The following is a 6,289-nucleotide window of genomic DNA, read 5'->3' as shown; positions in this document are numbered from 1 at the left end:
AAGGCGAAAAGAGAAACGTATAGAACAAATAGGTATGAGTGGAAAGATGCTGATTAAATCTTGGGAGAAATCTTTCTACGATAAAATCTATAGCAAGATGTAACATCATGGCTGTGTGTTATTGGATGGTGATTAAATCTACTGATAGTTAGATATTTTCTATTAGTCAAACGAAAAAAAAAACTTCAGTGTTTTAACACTAGTAAATAACAATAACAGTTCAGATAATATTGGTTTCAAATTTTGGTACACGGCCAAAAATTTCGGAGGAGAAATGAGTCTATTACATCTATCCCAGTTTACTAATGATACTTATTTTATCGACCCCGAAAGAACGAAATGAAACACCCTGAAACTTACTTACCACTCCACTCAAACCCACTCACCCAAAGAAAGATTTTAACTCAATAGAGAATATGTAAATATATTGTATATAGCCCAGATTAACTTCTATGCATGCCCGTCCAACGAGAGCTTAATTGTCCAAATCATCAACGTCACTGTCACTAATATAATTATTTAGGAGTAATTTATATGTACACGTGCAGGAGTGGCTGTGGGCAAGTAGCTTGCTTACCAACCACATAGTTCCGCGTTCAGTCCCACTGCGTGGAACCTTAGGCAAGCGTCTTCTACTATAGCCTCGGGCCGACCAAAGCCTTGTGAGTGGATTTGGTAGACGGAAACTAAAAGAAACCCGCCGTATATATAATATATATATATATATGTGTATTTATGTATGTATGTATGTATGTGTGTATGTGTGTGTGTGTGTGTGTGTGTGGTGTGTGTGTGTGTGTGTGTGTGTATTCTACTCGCTCTATGGCTTAAACCGGGCAGGTCTGACCTCTTTCACCTAACATACAACGTTATTCTAAAAATAAACAATCGCATCATCGAAATCTTATAGTTGTGAGATAATACATGCTTAATTTAAAATATGAATAAATAATTTTTACAGTTCACTGATTAATCTCAATGCTATAAAGGGTAAATGTTGCTGATGCATATAAACAAATATTCTTTTCTACTCTAGCCACAAGGCCCAAAAGGGGGCTAGTCGATTACATTGACTCCAGTACGCAACTGGTATGTAATTTATCGACCCCGAAAGGATGAAAGGCAAAGTCGACCTCGGCGGAATTAGATCTCAGAACGTAACGGCAGACGAAATACGGCTTCGCATTTCGCTCGGCGTGCTAACGTTTCTGCCAGTTCGCCGCCTTTGCATATAACCAAATATAGTATAGAATGAAGCTTACCCCCTATGATGTATGCAACACTCTGGCCTTCTATTTTACACGATAATATCATTCTACGAACAACGTCATCGTCTATAATATTCGGTTACAATATGCATGGGTTGTTAAAGCTAAGAAGTGTTCAAATAATCTATCGACAATCTGTTAATATCAAACTTAACATTACTTCAGCAACTGTAGATGTCTAAGAATTTCCCCGAAAAACAAATTACGATAGTGTAGCTGAACTAGCAAGCATGTTCCATATTTGTTGTGGTCTATATTTAGCCTTCGATTATATCTTGTCTATCAAAAACATTCGCACCAATTACATCCTATGTTTATAACAGAAATATTCTTTTCTGCTATAGGCTCAAGGCCCGAAATTTTGGGGGAGTGGGTAGTCGATTAGATTCACCCCAGTACGCAACTGGTACTTAATTTATCGACTACGAAAGGATGAAAGGCAAAGTCGACCTCGGCGGAATTTGGACTCCGAAAGTAAAGACAGACGAAATACTGCTATCCCTTTCGCCCGGCGTACTAACATTTCTGACAGCTCGCCCTCTTTATTACAGAAATATCATAAATAGGATGTGTGACGAAAGATTTCCGAACAAAGGACCTGAATTAAAATAATAGCAGTAATAAATGGGTGAAGAATGAATATATAGTGCGTGTGTTTATTTGGGGGGAAAATGGCCTCCCGAAATGAAATACAACAATATCTATTTCAACACACGGTTTCACGTCAGGAAGCTAGCAACACAAATTCACAAACACACACACACACACACACACACACACAAACACACACACACACACGTACATATATATATGTATGCATAATTATTAACGACAATATCAATATTAATACAAAAAGATAACCCTTATTTTCATCTTAACGTGGTTGTATTGTTATGGCGCCGAATCCTGCGTCATTTAGCTCCAGAGGACATCTCATATGGATGCGTGCTGCATTAAAAGATATATATTTAATAGACTTATACGCTTGGCAGAAGACAATCGTCTGCTACAGGCGCCAGAACTATCAGATCACGAGATTTCTACGCGCTCCATCTCTTCAGTGGCTGTATATAAGTCAAATCATACTGCCAGTGTGTGTTTGTGTGTGTTTGTGTGTGTGTGTGTGTGTGTGTGTGAAGGCGCATGACTTAATGATTAAGATATTCGACTCACGATCGTAAGGTCGTGAGTTCAATTCCCGGCGACGCGTTGTGTCTTTGAGCAAGACACTTTATTTCACGATGATCCAGTCCACTCAGCTGGCGAAAATGAGTAGTACCCGTATTTTAAAGAGCCAAACTTGTCACACTCTGTGTCACGCTGGAACTCCCTGAGAACCACTTTAAGTGCATACGTGTTTGTGGAGTGGCCAACCACTTGCGCGCTAATTATACGAGCAAGCTCTCCCGTTGATTGTATCAGCTGGGACCCTCGTTGTCATAACCGACGGAGTGCACCTAAATAAATATGATCGGACCAAATGAAACCTTCGTCGTCGTAGGCGAGGGAGTGTCTGCAGTTAGTTACATGTATATATATAGAGAGAGAGAGGAGAGAGAGCGAGAAAAAGAGAGAATGAGAGAGAGAGAGATCTAGTTGTGTGTCTGTGTGTATCAGTTTGTATGTTTGTGCGTGCGTTTGTGCATGTCTTTGCGTGTGTGCGTCAGAGAGAGATAGAGAGAGAGGGGAGAGAGAGAGAAAGAGAGAGAGGGATGTTAGAATACCTAAGCATGACCGTTGTTTTCAGTAGCTGTTTTTAACAACCTGATCCATTCCGATTGATGTAAAATATCCGTATTGTCAAATAATTTAACTCCATTGCTCATACTAGATTGATTACTATGACTTCATTTGATATTTCACATATCCTCTTTGATATTTTCACCTGAGCATAATTCTTCAAATGAATATGTGATATATCTGATGTTAATTTTTTTTCGCATACTATTTAGTATTCAGAAAGTCCCACTGAGTTTTTTCACTCCAGCATATGGTTTATGTAAATATTTGATGATAAGATTGTTATGATATGCATTATTCTTATCATAAATACAGTTTAGCATTTAAAGTAATATTAACAGATGCTGACTCATATTGTGCTGGAGCTGGTTTTATACGCTTAACTTTTGATGTCCACAAAATATTTCTTTGCCATATATTTTATCTTTTATATTTCAGTCATTAGACTGCGGCCATGCTGGATTACTGCTCTGAAGAATATTTAATTGAATGAACTGAACCAGTTCGAGTTTTCTTTTTCTTTCCATTTTTTTGGGAGGAAGGGGGTGCTGGTGCTTATTCTATTGGACTCTTTCGCCGAACCGGGAAGTTATGTTTGTCAAAAGTTGGTGGAGGACAAACACACACACAAAAAGGGTGTTTGTATGTTCATATCTGTTAACAATTATTTCTAATACTTTTCTTGCTGTATTGCGTGTTCGTTTCTTTTTTCCATCTGTGGTTTTATCTTTGGTCTTCTATGTAAATAAAGACATTATCTTGGTTTTGCTGCTTTTCTTTCTACGAAATACGAAGATACCTTGGGATATCTTTATTTTAACGAGTTGTATCAATTTCTCACCCGATGAGACACATCTGCACCGCCGGACACTCCTGAACCAGTTGTTAAGTGACCCACCTCTGAGGGATTGATGGTAGAGGCGCAAAACAATAGTCATGATTAATAATAAAAATTCTCGTATATTCCATCTTCCCTCTTTTATTTCCCTCACTTTCACAGAGTGAAAGAGAGGAGGTGTAAACCGTTCGTATTATTATATATATATATATATATATATTATATATATATTATATATATATATATATATATATATTATATATATATATATATATATAATATATATATATATATGTATGTATATATATTTATAACGGGAAGCTTTATGAAAAGGAACAAAAGACGAAGGCAGGTGGAATACAAACAAACAATTGTATTAGTATGGCGCTCAGGAATATAAATAAAACAAGTCTTTTACGTTTCGAGCCTACGCTCTTCAACAGAAAGATACACAGAAAAGAAACACAGAAAGAAACAAGGAGAGAAAAAAAATGCAGACGCTAGCGAATCAACATGGCGATCTGATTTCGGCCAGAAGTCAAAGATCAAACGTGAGACGCAAGAGCGAAATTAGGGGAGATAACAGGGTTAAATGACCTCGCCCCAACATACGAGTGTGTGTGTGTATGAGAGAGTATGTAGTGCGTATGAGAGGTCTGGACGTGTGTATGTATATATGATGTGATGTGTAAAGTCGTATGGTGTGGTGTAGAGAGAGGAGATTAGGGGGAGAGGGGAGGAGGAGGGGTGATGTGCAAAGTCGTATGGTGTAGTGTAGAGAGAGGAGATGAGGGGTAGAGGGGAGGAGGAGGGTGAGGTAAGGGGAGAGAGAGGAGAGGATAGATGAGGGGGGAGAGAGGAGAGGGGGAGAGTGGGAGAGAAGAATAGGGGGGAAAGGAAAGAGGAGAGGAAGAGGAGGGGAAAGGAAAGAGGAGAAGCGGAGGGAGAAGATGATATTGCTGGAGGTGCAGTGAAGGAGTTGATGATGCGTTAGGGTCGATGAGGGGTGCCAATGAGGAGGGTGGTGTTGGAGAGGTAAGGGCAAGTGCGGCAACGTGGGCGGGAGCAGGGGAACGAGCCAGGTTGGGAGGTAGGGTCAGGGAAGGAGCTATGGACCAAAAGGTCTCGTAGGTTATGGGCTCGTTTATATATACATATATACATATATACATATATACGGAGATGTATTTGCATAGAAAGTGATTTGATCTGAGATCGTGTGCTGGAAAGAAAACAATTGCAGCGTGGAAGGTGTTTGTAAGCCATTTAAGAAACACACAAAAGCCATTCGATTCACTTCAACATTTAGATTACTAAGCGGAATATAGCTTACTTGCAGCACTACATCTCCAGTCTTTATTTTATTTGAGAGTATTGTTAACATATATATATATGTGTGTGTATGTATGTATATATGTGTGTATATATGTATATATATATATATATATATATATATATTATATATATATATTGTTATGGTTCGGCTGGTGCAGTATTTCTTGACCCACTTTGTTGGGAGTGGCGCCTGCAAGTCTGGAATAAAAAGCTACAGCCCTTTGTTTACTGGAAGAGTAATGGCTTTTGGAGGGACCTTTGGCCTTGTGCCGGTCGATTAGGGGTCAGAGAGATGTGAGGGCCGAGGAAGATAGAGTAAGGAAGAATCTAGTGACAGTGAAGAAGAGGAAGAAGAAAGTAGTGAGAAAGACAGAGTAAGGGATCTGAGAGCTGTCATGAGAGAATGACAGTGACAGCGCCGATATAGATGGGCAGATAGGGCTGAGAGCAGATAGAGAGGATATTAGTGTGCAGAGACAGATTGAAGGTAGTGATAGGGACAGTCGGTATTCGGTCGTCAAAGCGAACAGTCGGTTTTTGGGAGTCAGGGCGAGCGGTTGGAATTTAAGCAGTCGGCGGTCTTGGAGTATTGGGACAGAGAGAGAGAGATATACAGAGGAATAGGCGGCGATAGAGATGAGGTACAATATGAGGCGTTGGCTAATGTAAGGTACGTGAATTGTGTATTGATATGTGAAGAAAAAGAAGGACAAGGAATTGATGTATTGAACAGTGAAAATAAATGAGGCAGTGAAAAGAACAATGTGAATTGTGTAAAGACATTGTGTACAGTGTTGTGATTTGAACATTGTATAATGAACATTGAACTGTTAGGCCTGTAATGTCCTTTGAACTGTATATGACTTGTTGATGTGTTTTGAAATAGAACTGTGTCTTCGGACGTGTACCTTTGAAATGCTGATGTATTGACCTTGATGTGTTGTTACCGGACGGTTATATTGTTACTTGCATGTTTAAATGCTTTGATCTGTGGTATACCTGTATGATGTATTGAGTTGTCACGTGCATGTCCCTTTTAAATGTACCTGATATGTATTTGATGTTCTAACAATTGATTTTCATATAAACTAGTTGTTAAATGTAAGCC

The sequence above is a fragment of the Octopus sinensis genome, linkage group LG1 (genome assembly GCF_006345805.1).
Source record: "Octopus sinensis linkage group LG1, ASM634580v1, whole genome shotgun sequence".
Lineage (NCBI taxonomy): Eukaryota > Metazoa > Mollusca > Cephalopoda > Octopoda > Octopodidae > Octopus > Octopus sinensis.
Note: the sequence above shows the minus strand (reverse complement) of the source record.